Below are 14,647 nucleotides of genomic sequence, written 5' to 3'. Positions count from 1 at the left end.
AATAGACTGTTTAAGGGTGTAAGATAGCAATGAGCATCGCAGCGCTCCTTGTGCAGGTTAAACCCTTAATAGGGCCCTTGGTCTTTATCACTTTACCCTTTTCTGAGCAAACATACCTCGGTGTACTGTTTCAACAGGACAATGCTCATCCACATACTGAAGCCATCTCAAGAGCTTGCCTTGTTCCAACAGAAAAATTCTCCAACTGAAAATTCAAGTTGCATGGGATGGATTATTGCAGTATACCATTAGGAACCTCTACATCTTTATTCACGTTGCTTTACACATATAGCTTAATACATTTTGCTTGTACCAGTCTAGATTTGTAGTCACTGATTGATCCTGATCACTTTCATCTTCCTTCCTACTTGAACTGCAGCCCAACACCTCATTCTATCTGCAACCATGTCTTACATGATGAGTGTAATATTTAAATTAATTAAAAAGCATCTTCAATATGTGGATACATAAAATATATAGCTGCTGTCACTGAGAATTTACAGGTCCTGCTGTCTATTTATCACTCTGTGTTCTGTGCACTATGACAGCAGGCTTGGTTTTTACGAGTAGTGTCCAAAGCCAGGCAGAAAGAGGCTGTGGCCTGTAAAATCAGCAATAAAACCCATATTAAATCTATTCCACAGTCATTCCTAAAGTCAGCTTATATGCTTGCTCAGTGACTGTTGCACTGCTAGAAGCTTGCTGATGCCTCCAACTCAAAATAGAACTCTGGTGCCATCTTTTGTTCAGAGCAGGATATTACAGCTTCCAGCCAGTTAAGTTACCACTGTGGGTCGAAATACATCAACCCCTTAAATATGAGCCACTAACACAGCAAAATCTAATTTGTGGAGCTTTATGCATCATATCTTTATACCAGACATTAACATTTTTGTCTTCTACATTCACACTGCATGTAAATATGTCTTAAATTCAATTTTCTTTCTATGTGCAACAGAATTGTCATTTTTGCCACAGTGTAAATAGCAAAAAAAATTTAAAAAATCAGATGACGAATTTTCATGTATTTTGATCTAAGGTATCAGGGATCAAAAGTGAACCCAGTCTAAACAGCCAGATTGTATCTTCATTAAGAAACTGCTTTAAATGACCAACATAAAGTATTGTACTAAATTCTGACTATCCACAACATCCAGCTTCTAGCTAACTAGTTAGCTAAATTGATTTTTATTCATTATAGCTTACAGTAAGTCCTGCAATCCTAAATTAATAAACATAATTTAAAAACTAATTAGTTATTGGTTGATCAGGCACATCAGAGCAAGTTGAACATTACATAAATAGTTTTTTTTCTTTCCTCAAACATTGACTACCTATCAAGCTAATAGACCACTCAAGTCGTGCGTTATTGTGTAGTCCTCGTATGGCGTTCGTATCTAAGTGATTTTTGCCTATGAGGAAAATGAATGGATGCACAGATCAGCAGGGGACTCTTTTCGGCGCAACACCAGCGAACTCCAGCCATATGTTCACAGTACATTACACACAGCTGATCTAACTAATGCAACTGCCCTCACTGAGAAGAGCAGGGAATTACTAACCAAACAGCACCGAGTTACTGCAGAACCAGCTTTAAACGCTGTAGCACGTTTTACCATTATTATGGAGACGAGTGATGTATCGTGTTTGGCTGTTTTACACGCTACTCTTTTAGTATGAGCTCTAATTACACCGGTCCAACACCACCTTAAAATACATAATTTATCGTTAGTGGAGCTCTTCATCCAGCCTGTTTACTCCCAGCCTCTCTGGATTTTACAACGGGTCAGTAATGTGGGTTATAGTGGGTGGTTTATCTTATTAGGATTCTGATTATGTTTATTATGCAGTGAAATAAATAAAGGAAGTTTCTCGTTGTTTTAGTACATAAAGCCCCAAAAAGTCAGATTTGTCCTTATAATAGGTTTCAGTGGGGGGAAAAGAAACACATGAAGCCTTTTTTCATTCTTTACTGTTCTTCAGTTAGCTAGGTTAGCTTTGTGGTTATGGAGTAGAACTGTCCTGCTAGTTTTCCTGCTGTATCATTCAGCCCTCCTCAGTGAGGGCAGATAGTTAGTTGATTAGTTGGTTGTTAGTTGATTATTTGGGTCAGCTGTGAGGAATTAGTATTTACCACTGAGGAACCAGTAATTAAATACTAAACCAGCGGGGCTCTTGAACTGGGAACAGCTGAGCAGCTAAAGCTCATTTTCTCTTATTATCTGCCTTTTAAATCTGTAACACAGAGGCTACACTGCTGAACATCATCATAGTGAATTTCACCTCTCTGAATGCTTTAATGATCCTCTGTGAAGAAGAATAATCCAAAACACGTTCTGACTGGAGTTTGCTGGCATTCCCTGCTGCTGTGCTGTTTCCTCAGTTAAGCATTAGCTTAGAGTTAGCGTTTTTCCAGTGATGTTCAGTAGGTAAATGTACACAGAATAAAACGTACAGGGTTCTGAACATATTTATTTACCACAGAATGTGATAGAGGCCAGTTTTTGAAAAGAATAGACTTCAGTGGTCTATTACAAAGTTAAGCTATCTGACTAGTCACAAGCTGTATTTTATTAAGCACAGTGGGTTTAATATGTGTGTTTTAATTGGTAGACGTGTATTTGTAACCAGCTATCAAACACAAGGTCATCACAGTTGACCACATGATTAGAAACAGTTACCTTACTTTTAGAAAAATCGCCGTATATCCACATGTTTTAACATCAGCTCGCTGCACCCCGCTGCCAAAAAAATAAAAAAAAAAAAAAAATCCTCCACAGCGAAGAGGGGCTTTCCTACTGTCCCCCGGGCGCTGCAAAACCAGCAAGCTGATTGGCTGTTTCTCCTGAGAGGCGGAACTTAATCCTTGAACTGGCTCCATGATTGGCTTTAAGAGATTTCCCATTTGCACAGCGGTCAGTGGCGTATCTACTCATGAATTATGTTTTTTATTTTATTTTAATATAATGCGGGAAATTTACGGAAAATACTAATACGGGAGGACTGCGGGAAAGAGGGGTAAAATACAGTTTCCCGGCCAAAACGGGAGACTTGACAGATATGACTTTCACATACACTTACTAACTAAATAATTAAATTAATAAATAAATAAAATTGACACTTTGAGTAGTAAGGGCCAAACGGACAGCACACGTTTTGTCTACTTAGGCGCTTCCATTGTGACACCCTTGCACTTTGATGTAGACATCCTTAATGCGCTAGAAAACAGACGTTCATTTTTTAATAATTTTTATTTTAGACGTTCATATTTATTAAAAGAAAAAAAAAGCCATTAAATGAGATTTTTTAAAGGGTAAAAAAATTTAATTCCAACAGATGTATTTCTATTGGTCTATTCCTTGAGAAAAAAACTGACACAATGTAAAAACAACTGCCAGATTCACTTCATGTCAACAAAAACGGCACAGTGACAATATTCATAATAATATATCATTCACAGAACTAGCCTCCGTTCCTTATGAAATGACTTTCACTTGGAAATGGCATAATTTATCCCAGTGTGTTTCACAACATGAACACACTACTTCTATTAACAGTACTAAATAGTGGTAAAGCTCCCTGACTTCACTGCTGACACTCTGATTCACAGTGTTCCACACTTTGCTTTTCTAATCTCTGCACTGCAGCGCTTCTGCTCATCATCAAAACCCTCACACATCAATTCAGACATTTATACTGCTTTATACTGTTTAAAACCTGCTTCCACTTTTACTCTCACTAATCTCATAAGCTCTGAGTGGAACCTATTTAACCTGCAGCTCAACAGCACCATCTACTGCTCAGAGACGCCACTGCACGCTTACCTTAAACGCCCCGCGTGTGTATGTGGGGCAGATGAGGGAGGGGGGGTGGGGTGTAGGGAGAGAAATGCTACAGAATACAGCACATACCCCGCTGACTGCTCATTAGTGCTCCAGATAACAAACAGAAACACTACACCATGTTTCATACACTGTAATATGCTTTCAGATGTAGAAAAAGAAAGAAGAATGATGTGGTGCTGTGTGTAGATGTGTAATGTGCTGCTAGATGCAGAAGAATGAAGATGAATATGTGCAGTCAGGACTCCAGCAGCTGAAACCATTGTCTCACATACCCACACATACTTTCAGTGATCCTATACTTACTCTGAAATGTAGTCTAATCACAGTCAATTTTGGTCAATGTTCAGACTAGAATCAGATAATTGATTTTTGATAGTCTGAAGAGATAGAAATGCATGTAATCACATTTAGACATATCTAGACTGTATCCATATTGATTATTCATAGTCTGAACAGACAGAAATAAAGTGTATTCCCATTTAAGCTTATCTAGACTGTATCCAGATGGATTTGTCATAGTCTAAACAGACAGAAATCACATGAAATCCAATTTAGGCTTATCTAGACTGTATCCAGATTGATTTTTCATAGTCTAAACAGCTAGAAAGCACATGGAATCTTATTAAGGCTTATCTAGACTGTATCCAGATTGATTTTTCATAGTCTAAACAGCTAGAAAGCACATGGAATCTTATTAAGGCTTATCTAGACTGTATCCAGATTGGTTTTCATAGTTTGAACAGCTAGAAATCACATACATTCCATTCAGGCTTATTTGATCTGTATCCAGATTGATTTTTCATACTCTGAACAGCCAGAAATCACATGAAATCCCATTAAGGCTTATCTAGACAGTATCCAGATTGATTTATCATAGTCTGAACAGCCAGAAATCACATGGAATCTGATTTGGCTTATCTAGATTGTGTCCAGATTGATTTCACATAGTCTGAACATCCAGAAATTACATGAAATCCTATTTAGGCTTATCTATAGATTGTATCCTGATTGATTTTTCATAGTTTGAACAGCCAGAAATCACATGAAATCCCATGTAGGCTTAATAAACCTGTATCCAGATACATTTTTTATAGTCTGAACAGCCAGAAATCACATGTAATCCAATCAAGGCTCATCTAGATTGTATTTAGATTGATTTATCATAGTCTGAACAGCTACACATCACATGAAATCACATTAGACATATCTAGACTATATCCAATCAATCTTGAGACAGAAGAGACATAAATAAAGTGTATTTCCTTTTAAGCTTATCTAGATTGTATGCAGATTGATTTTATTTTTTATAGTCTAAACAGCCAGAAATCACATTAAATCTGATTTAGGCTTATCTAGACTGTATCCAGATTGACTTTTGATAGTCTGAACAACCGTATGAAATCTGATTTAGGCTTATCTAGATTGTATCCGGATAGATTTTTCATAATAACAATAATTTTCAAAGTTGTCATCTATTGATCTCTGATACTGAGGAACACCACTGAGCATAATGACTACAGATTGCTGACATGACATCAGAGGCCCACATCTCCACCCCCTTCTAATTCTGTTCAGTCTATCCAATTAAATCACATTTAGACAATGGGCTCAATTTTCCTAAATGACCATGAGCAGTGATTCTCCACTGGATGCCCTTCATGCTTGATGTGGGTGTGAAAGCATTGCCCTGAATGCTTAAGCAGGGTTAACAGCCTGGACTAACTGACCGACTCGCACGCTGACTCACTGAATAAGTCAAGGAGCAAAAAAATTCAATTACGCTCTGAATGGAATGATGGAGTGAGGTCTAATTCACTGGACTCAGCAGGGTTGAGGGAATACAGCAGATGATGGAGTGACTGAGCGAGAAAGATGGACTGAAATGATAAAGAGGATCTACACACCTGGGTCTCCACTAGCTGTTAGCGCCAGTCTTCTCCTGGATCAGCGGACCTGTCTGAGAGAGAGACAGAGAGAGGAAGAGCAGGTCAACAGTGGCTCAGGGCTTTCTGACAGCAACTCAAATAGGCTTTAGAGGAGCCACCTGATCCACCAGACCATCAGCGCTTCAGGATGACGGCCTGCCACGAGGTTACTAACACTGCTTCACTCCTGTCCTGAACTGTGAAACAGACCTGTACCTCAGTGGAGCTGCAGCTACAGGCCATACCCATCAGCAGCTCTCTGATGCATTAAAGCCCATGTGGGATTAGAATCTCACTGTCAGACACAGTTAGAATTAACAAGCCAGCAGAACTGTGGCTGTGCGCTGGGTGTAACCAGAGGATCGGTTCTCCAGGACCGGGATCTGGCCAAGCCAGTATGGTCACTACCCTAAAAACAGGCACGCACCAAATCCTTATAAAAACAGGAGGAGACTTTAAAAACGTTTTATATGAAGAACAAAAATAACAAGCCCTCTATCCAAAGCCACAGATGGAGAAAGTAGAGCCAGAGAGCAGAAGAGGAGTGATTAGAAAAACTATTGTAAAAGAGAAGAGAAAAGAAGAAAAGAGGAATAATAAAAAGAGAGATTAAAAAGAGAAGAGAAAAGTGAAACAGTGTAGAAAAGATGGTAGAAAAGAAGAAAAGGGGAATAATAAGAAAAGAGCAGAAAAAGTAGAAGTAAATAGAATAGAATTAAAAGAAGATAAATTGGGAAAAAGAAAGAAAGAAGAGAAATGTGATGTGATGAAAGAAAATGTCAAGTTAAGAAAACAGAAAACACAAAAGAAGAGATATATGACCAGAGAAAATAAAAGAAATTAGATGACAAGAGCAGATCTGAAAAGAAAAACAAAAACAGAGAAAAGAATAGAAAAGAACAGGAGCAAATAAAAAACAGAGTGTCAGAGAAAATAGATGGGAATGTGAAAAATAATATATTCTAGATAAGAAGAGAAGAGATGAGAAGGTGACAAAGCAGACGAGAATAGAAAAAGGGGGCAAGAGAAGAGAGTATGTTTAGAAAAGTGAAGAGAAACTATGGGAGGTAGGGAAGAGGTGAAAGTGTTCATGAGACGATGGTACAAAGGAAGAAAAGAGAAATAAGAAGAAGATACCACAAAAATGAGAAGAAAAGAGAATAGAGAATTGAAAAAATAGAAAGAACGATGAGAAAACAAAACAAACTGGGAAAAACAGAGTAGAGGAGACTAGAAGAGATGAGAAGAGAAAACGGGAAAAGAAGAGAGACACAATGTAAAGAAATAAAATGCCAAAACAATAAAAGAGAAAACACAAGAGAAGAGATAAATGACCAGAGAAAATAAAAGAAAATAGATGACGAGAGAGCAGATCTGAAAAGAAAAAAAAACAAAGAAGAGAATAGGAGAGAACAGGTGCAAATAGAAAATATAGTATCAGAGACAATAGGAAGAGAAAAGAGATAGGAATGTGAAAAAGGATATAATTAACCTATTTATATTCTAGATAAGAACAATCAAAAAAGAGAAAACAAGAGAAAGAAAGAAGTGAAAGCAAGTGAAAATATTACATTCCTAAAAGCTTAAACTAACATCAGTTTCATTTGCAGTGCATAGTGCTAGCAGTTAGGGGGCGCACTCCACCTGTTCATTATAAAGCAAAAGAGGGGAAGAACTCTGTATCCAGAGGCCCAGTTCTGATCACTGACAGTGGTTTCCAGTAACATCATCCAACAAGAGACCCTTAAAAGAGGCCTAGGTGTGCAGTGGTGATCTAGCTGTATATAATGGTTTGGAGAGTCACGTCATTTGCTGGTGTGGTACCACTGTGTTTTATCAAGTCTAAAGTCAGAGCAGTTTTGTTTTCTCGAGAAATCTTTCAGCACTTCATGCTTCCCTCTACTGAAAACCTTTATGCAGATTTCATTTTCCAGCAGGACTTGGCATACTGCCCACACTGCCAAAAGTACCAGTTGGTTTTATATAGTATTCCAATTTTCTGAGACGCTGATTTTTGTTTGGTTTTCATTGGCTATAAGTCATAATCATCAACAATAAAAGAAATAAACACTTAAAATGGATCACTCTGTGTGTAATACATCTATATAATATATGAGTTTAACATTTTGAACTGAATTACTGAAATAAAGTAACTTTTCATCAATATTATTTTTTTAAAGATGCACTAGTAAGCATTTATAGAGTATACTGAAACATCACGTTTAATCAGTGGGAGTCTGGTAAAAGCAGCATCAGCAGCAGGAGGAGAAGGAGGATAAGGAGGATCATCATACAGATGAAGAAGTCTTTCAGTAAAGCAGCAGCTGATTAAAGCAGTAGTGTACAGCGGAAATACACTGGTCAGTCTGCGTGCTAACAGCAGCAGCAGCAGCAGCAGGGATCTTTAACCCGAGGGGTCCTGCAGGGACACACAGGGCTGTCCTAATTAAGAGCCTGCCGTGAGAACTCTCCCCGTCTCTCCCTCACGCAGAGCACCAACCAAATCAGACTCTGACTGGACAATTCAGCTTCTGGCCACTAACTCACACACTTCCTGTACTCACTGCTGATCTGCTGCACATCTCTCAGCTCAGTTTTATTAGTGTGAAACACTCCTGTCAAATGTGAGATTTTAACTGTTCATTTAGGAATCAGACAATCATTTAACCTAAAATTAAATAAATAATCATTTAAAAATGAGCTGAAATATGAAGCATAAGCAATCCAGATAAACAATATTGTTTAAAAGTTTGCAGTACTTTTTTACCTACATTTTATTTGCTAAAATAAAAGCACATTATTTTCTTGTTCTTCAACAGATACCAACATACATTGAAAAACTTAAAAAGATAAACTAAGTTAGGTAAAGCTAAACTAGGTCAACAAAACTGTAAAAAAAAAAACATATCTTAAAGTCAATGTAAAGTCAGAATGTTAATCTACACCTAATTTGTTTTGTTGAAAACTGTTTATTTGGGTGAGTAAAGCGCTTCCATTTATTTACAGTAAGCTTAGACCTCCAGGTTTCCCACTAGGCTGGTTGCAGCAGCATTAGCATTAGCAGCTAATCGCTATAGCTAGCTGTGGTTAGCGGCTAATGCCGCATGACAGCGCTACACTGAGGAACCCTGAGTGTTCCGGTAAGCTAGGGTGAAATTAGCTAGCGAATCATTTCATGTAGCTTGTTTTAACACAGTAAAAAAAACGCAGGCTACAGTCTGGTAATACTTGCTTCTGAACTGCAAAAGAGCTAGCACTTAGCGTGGTTAGCGGCTAATGCTAATCCAGCAGTGCTAGCCAGAGTTAGCAGCAGGCTACTGGCCAATAATACTCACCTCTAAACACCAAAAAAAGTTAGGGCTTAGCATGTTTAGCATCTAATGCTAATACTGCTCCAGTCTCTGTGCTACAGAACTAAACTGAAACTCCTGTATAACGCTGCACTTCAGCAGAGTGAGTGGCTTTACTGCTCCTTACAACCTGACTGGTAAAATATGATTTTTGGGGAAAATTAAAGGATTTTAAAGTGCAACATTTTAAATATTTAGATGCTTTAATAAAATGGTTTATGTTCCACAGAACTAGTTCTGACATTTTCTAGAACAAAATGTTAAAATAAAAGCTATGAAATTGTTGTGCCACATAAGAATTTTAACCAAAACTAAGCTGCATGATATTGTAAAATGAATTTTTTTTTTGTTCTGTGATATGAACAAACTTAAAAAAAAAGACTTTCCATCAGACTTTACCACAAGTCAACTATCCAAAATATCACAACATGAATTATTTTATTAGAATAAAATAAATGATATAAGGCAGATACACACTGCCTCTGGTGGGTGTATCATGGAAAATGACACAAGAACAAGGGGAATTTTCCTTACTTATAATCTGAAATTATGTGAATGTGTTGTTTACATACATTTTGAGACACTAAATAGTATTAAATTAAATTTAATCATTGACAGCAATTCTTAATATTGGAAAAGTGATTCTAAACTTCTGAATCAAGTGTAAATACAAATATAATGTATCTCCAGAGTTATGTTTTGTAACTATTTAGGCTTTTAGCAACAACAGAGATCTTAACCTGGTCTATCTTAAAAAAATACTAAGTAAATAAATTGTAGGTAAGGTAATTAGAATAAAATATAAATATAACATACCAGAAAGTGCATTAAATTGAGTCTTCAATAAAAACAGACAGTTCAGTCTAGTTCAGTTTAAAATAGAGAGTTCAGTTTACGGGCAGTCGTGGCCTGAAGGTTACAGAAGCAGTCCTGCAGCTGGATGGTTGCTGGTTTGGCCACTGAGCCAGACACCCAACCCAAACTGCTCTCTGCCCTTGTAACAGAAAAGTGCATTTAAGTATATGTATTTTTAAAAGTATATTTAACATGGAAAAGTACATACTTTTATCATACAAATTATTATGTACTTAAATACATACTAAATGTACTATTTTGGAACAAATTATAGCTATCTTAGTATATTTCAATTGTAAGTAAGCTAGCCCTATATTTAAATATAAGATAAAAGCATTAGGTTGTGCTTTTGAGTGCTTTTTTTCTTCTGCAAAATTAAGTAGATTTAAGTATGTGCTTTTTAAACATATTTTTTAATAAACTCAAAGTTTATTGAGTATATGTACTACTTGGCCCCACATATGGATACCCACTAGGGTCAGTGTTGGGATCAGGATATTTTTGGGACTCATTAACAACACATACAAACTCGATCCGAGCCTCTGGCCCCATCTAGCCCATTAAGCCCAAAAATTAAGTGGCTGCTTTAGTTTCTGAATCAGTTTCTCTGATTTAGCTATTTATAGGTATTTGTTTGAATAAAACAACATTTCTCCCAAATTCCAAACAAAAAAATTGTCATTTAGAGCATTTATTTGCAGAAAATGAGAAATGGCTAAAATAGTAAAAAAAAAAAAAAAAAAAAAAACGCAGAGCTTAAACAATGCAATGAAAACAAGTTCATACTTAAAGTTTTAAGAGTTCAGAAATCAATGTTTGGTGGAACAACCCTGATTTTTGATCACAGTTTTCAGTTGGCATGTTCTCCTCCACCAGTCATTGGTTTGATGGCTTGTGATCCTCCATCTTTCTCTTGTTTATATTCCAGAGGTTTTCAACTTGGTAAAATCAAAGAAACTCATTAGATTTTTAAATGGTCTATTAATACTTTTTTCGAGAGCTGTATTACACACATCTGAGGCCCACATTAGCATGTTGGCTGGAAAGTCAATAATAATGGTGTGGCCACAGTTTTGCAGTGCTTTTAAAAACCTGTAGGGGGAGCTGTTACTCTTTTTTTTCTTTTTCTGTTACTTAGCTTCATTTATACCACCCTGCTTTTGCTGCAGACGAGTCAGAAACAACAGGCTTTTAACTCATTACACGACAATTAGCCTTCTGCTCAGCGTATTCCCAAACGATGGCTCTGCATTATCAAAATCACAGCTGATTCTAATTCACTCATTCTGAATGAGCCAGTCTGACTGTGGAGGGAGACGGATGGGTCACGGTCCAGCTTACAGCCGCTAACGCTGCCCAAATCAGCCTCCTCTGTGCACCGGGACAATGGGGGATAATGTGTTCAGCTGTCTGAGAGACTTGTGCAGCTCCCTCGTCAGGGCCACATTTATCTGCGCCGGGGTAAATGTGTGATGGCTGGACGACAGCCTGCAGGCCGGTGGGCCGAAGGGCTAAACACACTCGGGGGCTGGCCTATGAAAGAAGAGAAGAAGGGGAAGCCGAACAGGAGTGGTGGAAGTGCCTGAGAGGAAGAGTGTGCGTGACTGCAATCTGTATTAAGTGCTATTGTGAAAGATTGAAGTCCAGTCATTCTAGAGGAAATGTTTACGCAAGATGGGCAGTAAAGTCGTCAGCATGGCTGAAAAAGTGATGCAGAGGTCACAAACGTCTAAACTCGAGTTAAGTGCAAGTGATGCGATGATTCAAGGGACATAATGGTGCGTGTATACATCTAAAACTGATGGTATAGTATAGACACTGCAGTCCTGTGAATGCAGCCATACAGAAAATACTGGGTTGCAACTAGACCAGTCACATTAATTACATTATCGACTTATAGTACCTCAATCATTTATGCTGACCTCAATATTTCCCACTGTTTTTAATGAGCAAGAACAGCCCATTAATGTGAAGTAGGTATTTAATTTAATTTATATTTTATTCAAGAAGGATATTCAATCAATCATTTTCACATCCCAACTCCAGTGTCCAAAAGTTTGTTACCCTTGACAAATAATAAAAATAATTCTTAATATGACAGACATTATTGTAAAACAATCTTATTGTCCAAACCTAGTTGCAACATGCCTTGTTATGCTTAGCTCACGCTGACTGGTGTCTGACTATGGCGAGTGCAAAAAGTGCACAAAAGCTAAAACCCTCCCCTGCATCTAGTGTAGTAAAACAGCAATAGAGAGCAAGTGGTGGATAAAACGGAAGCAGTGCACTCGTGTTGCTCAACGGTTTCAGGCTATATGTGCAAAAACATATCCAACGTTTACATTGTACTGTTAAATAATACACAATAATGCAGGCAGTTCCAACTACATCTAAGAGAAACAAAATGACTTTAAACTGCATGCATTCAGGGTATTTTTCAGATTTTTAATTGAGATGTTCAAACTGTGGTGTTAACTGTGCTGTAAATTATCTTACAGTACTAATTCCGAAATTTTGCATAATGACTAAAGCTCTTTACTTAAAGTCCCACTAGGTAGGATTTCCTTGATTTTTTATTTTTTTTAAAGAAGTGAAATTACAGCTTGAAACTCACTGCAGCGCTCCATTGAGGTTTAATAGGAGGAATAGCGGGGCTCTCGTGTCTGTGCCGGGCTCCTCTGAGCTCAAACCAGACTGTGAGTTTTCTGAGGCGACCGCAACCAACGCTCGCGAGAACTGCGCCCTGCTTTCCGACCTTTAGTTCTAATGAAACATTTTTTACACTCTGCAACTGTAGGGAGAGCCCACGAGCACAAAATCTCAATCCTACCTAGTGGAGTTTTAAAGCATGTAAAATAGGCCATCACTTATAAACTACTTTAACACTACTACCCTAGATCCAAGAATTAGCCTCATTCTGTGATGTCAGTAGAGTGCACTGTAGTGTTGAGTGATCTGTTCTTAAATCAACATCACACATAACTGGACACTGTCTGAACAAAACTGTTTATCTAGAGAGAACTTTAGAGGAGAAAAATACATTTACTTAACTTTTAAGTCAATGTCTGTATTTTGTAATTTTTAAACAAAATCAAAATGGAAAAATAATACAATCATTCCTTTTAAAAACATCTACATAAAGCCTCAGTCAGACATCTTTTTCTTTGTCTATTTTGTTCTTTGTTCACTTGTGCATGTATCACTTACGTGATCATAAATATTTTTTTATTATAAACATTTTTTTACAACTTTTTACAAACATTTTCACAGGTCCATTTGTCATTAAACAAGTGAGATTGGATCAGTTGACATTTTCAAAATATGTAAAAAAAAGTAAAAAAACACAAATGTTGGAAATAAAAAAAGAAAGGAAAAAAGAACAATCATTCCTATTAAAAACATCTCGGACGGATCAGTGTCCTCAGACTTTAATCAGATGCCTCTTCTTTATCTTCTTCTTTTTCTTTGTCTATTTTTTTTCTTGTTTGTTCTGTTGTGCATGTCATCACTTGCTCATAGAGAGAGGTGTTAATAAGATTTGTCCCACACGTACACTTCGTCCTCTCCTCGTGTTCGGAGGGTGAAGTCACTCAGCGCAGATTTACAGAATAAACAGCCACACCTTTAGAAAAACACCTGCTGTGGGTTCTCTCTCTCTCTTTCTCTCTCTCTCTCCATCCCTCGCAGCCCTTTGTTCGCTGAGCCGGCAGAGAGCAAAACTCCTCTACAGGCTGGCTGTGAAAGACTATACACAGATCAGCCTGCGGTATAAACACCTCGTCCATATTCAGCCCAAACAGAGTGCACAAAATAAAGGGCAGGAATTCAATAAGTGAGTTCCATAAATCACACATTCTGACAGCGCAGACACGGAGCTCAAGGACGAACCAGAGGAAGAACAGAAGGAAGCTCTGCCAGAACGAGGCTGAGTGTCTGTGTGAAGCTGAAGTGAGAGTGAGGCTCAAGTGAAGGCCGTCTGAATGCAGAAAGTATCTGTTTGAACGTATGAACTTGTGATAAGTTGGTCAGATCTGTTAGGTGCAGTTCCATCTCTGGCCTGATGGAACTGCCGCACTACCGTTCAGCTCCCCGTACAACAGAAGCGAGCGTCCGGGAGCTCGACTGCAGGCGCCACAGATTAGGCAGTGTGAGGGGCTTCGCCGGGATGAGCGACGAATGCAAAGCAGACGAGAACAGAGAAGCTTTTGATGTCATCAGACGAGCCACCGACACGCCTCACACACAGCCAGATCTGCCAAACTAAAGAATGACCGGAGAAAGGGCTTCCGAGTGGCACAAGCAAACACTACATGAAACAAACTCAAAACAAGAACAGAAAGAGAGCGCAAGAGAGACAGACAATAAAGAATGAAAGCACAAAGAATTATGGGTAATGCTCTCTCTCTGAGTACTATCATATTTAAATTATTAAGACTTTTTCCTTCAAGAGTTTTTGCTGCTGTTTTCAATTTTAAATGAAAGCTCGACATGTACCTCTCAGTATGTCATCCAAAATGGCCCCATACTTTTAGCTACGTTGCAAAAACCAAACAAGATGCTTTAATATTTATTATTTAAAAGTCATAAAATCCCTGTACCACTAGCCTGCTATTTTAGCTGCAGCATCAAGTGCTTGCTCTGCTCTCTCTCTCTCTCTCGTCCACTGAGTGAG

At 38.0% G+C, this 14,647-nt stretch overlaps 1 protein-coding gene across 2 annotated transcripts in view; it reads right to left on the bottom strand.

Annotated features, from left to right (window-relative positions):
- Positions 1–14,647, bottom strand: part of adarb1b (adenosine deaminase RNA specific B1b) — a 208,794-nt gene that overhangs the window by 70,861 nt on the left and 123,286 nt on the right. For both annotated transcript variants that reach the window (XM_022680190.2, XM_049485296.1), the window contains exon 4: positions 5,750–5,802. The gene's annotated coding sequence lies outside the window, so the exon portion shown is untranslated. The remainder of the gene's footprint in view (positions 1–5,749; positions 5,803–14,647) is intronic.

Source organism: Astyanax mexicanus, chromosome 11, assembly GCF_023375975.1.
Source record: "Astyanax mexicanus isolate ESR-SI-001 chromosome 11, AstMex3_surface, whole genome shotgun sequence".
NCBI lineage: Eukaryota > Metazoa > Chordata > Actinopteri > Characiformes > Acestrorhamphidae > Astyanax > Astyanax mexicanus.
Note: the sequence above shows the minus strand (reverse complement) of the source record. Positions and strands in the feature narration are given on the sequence as shown.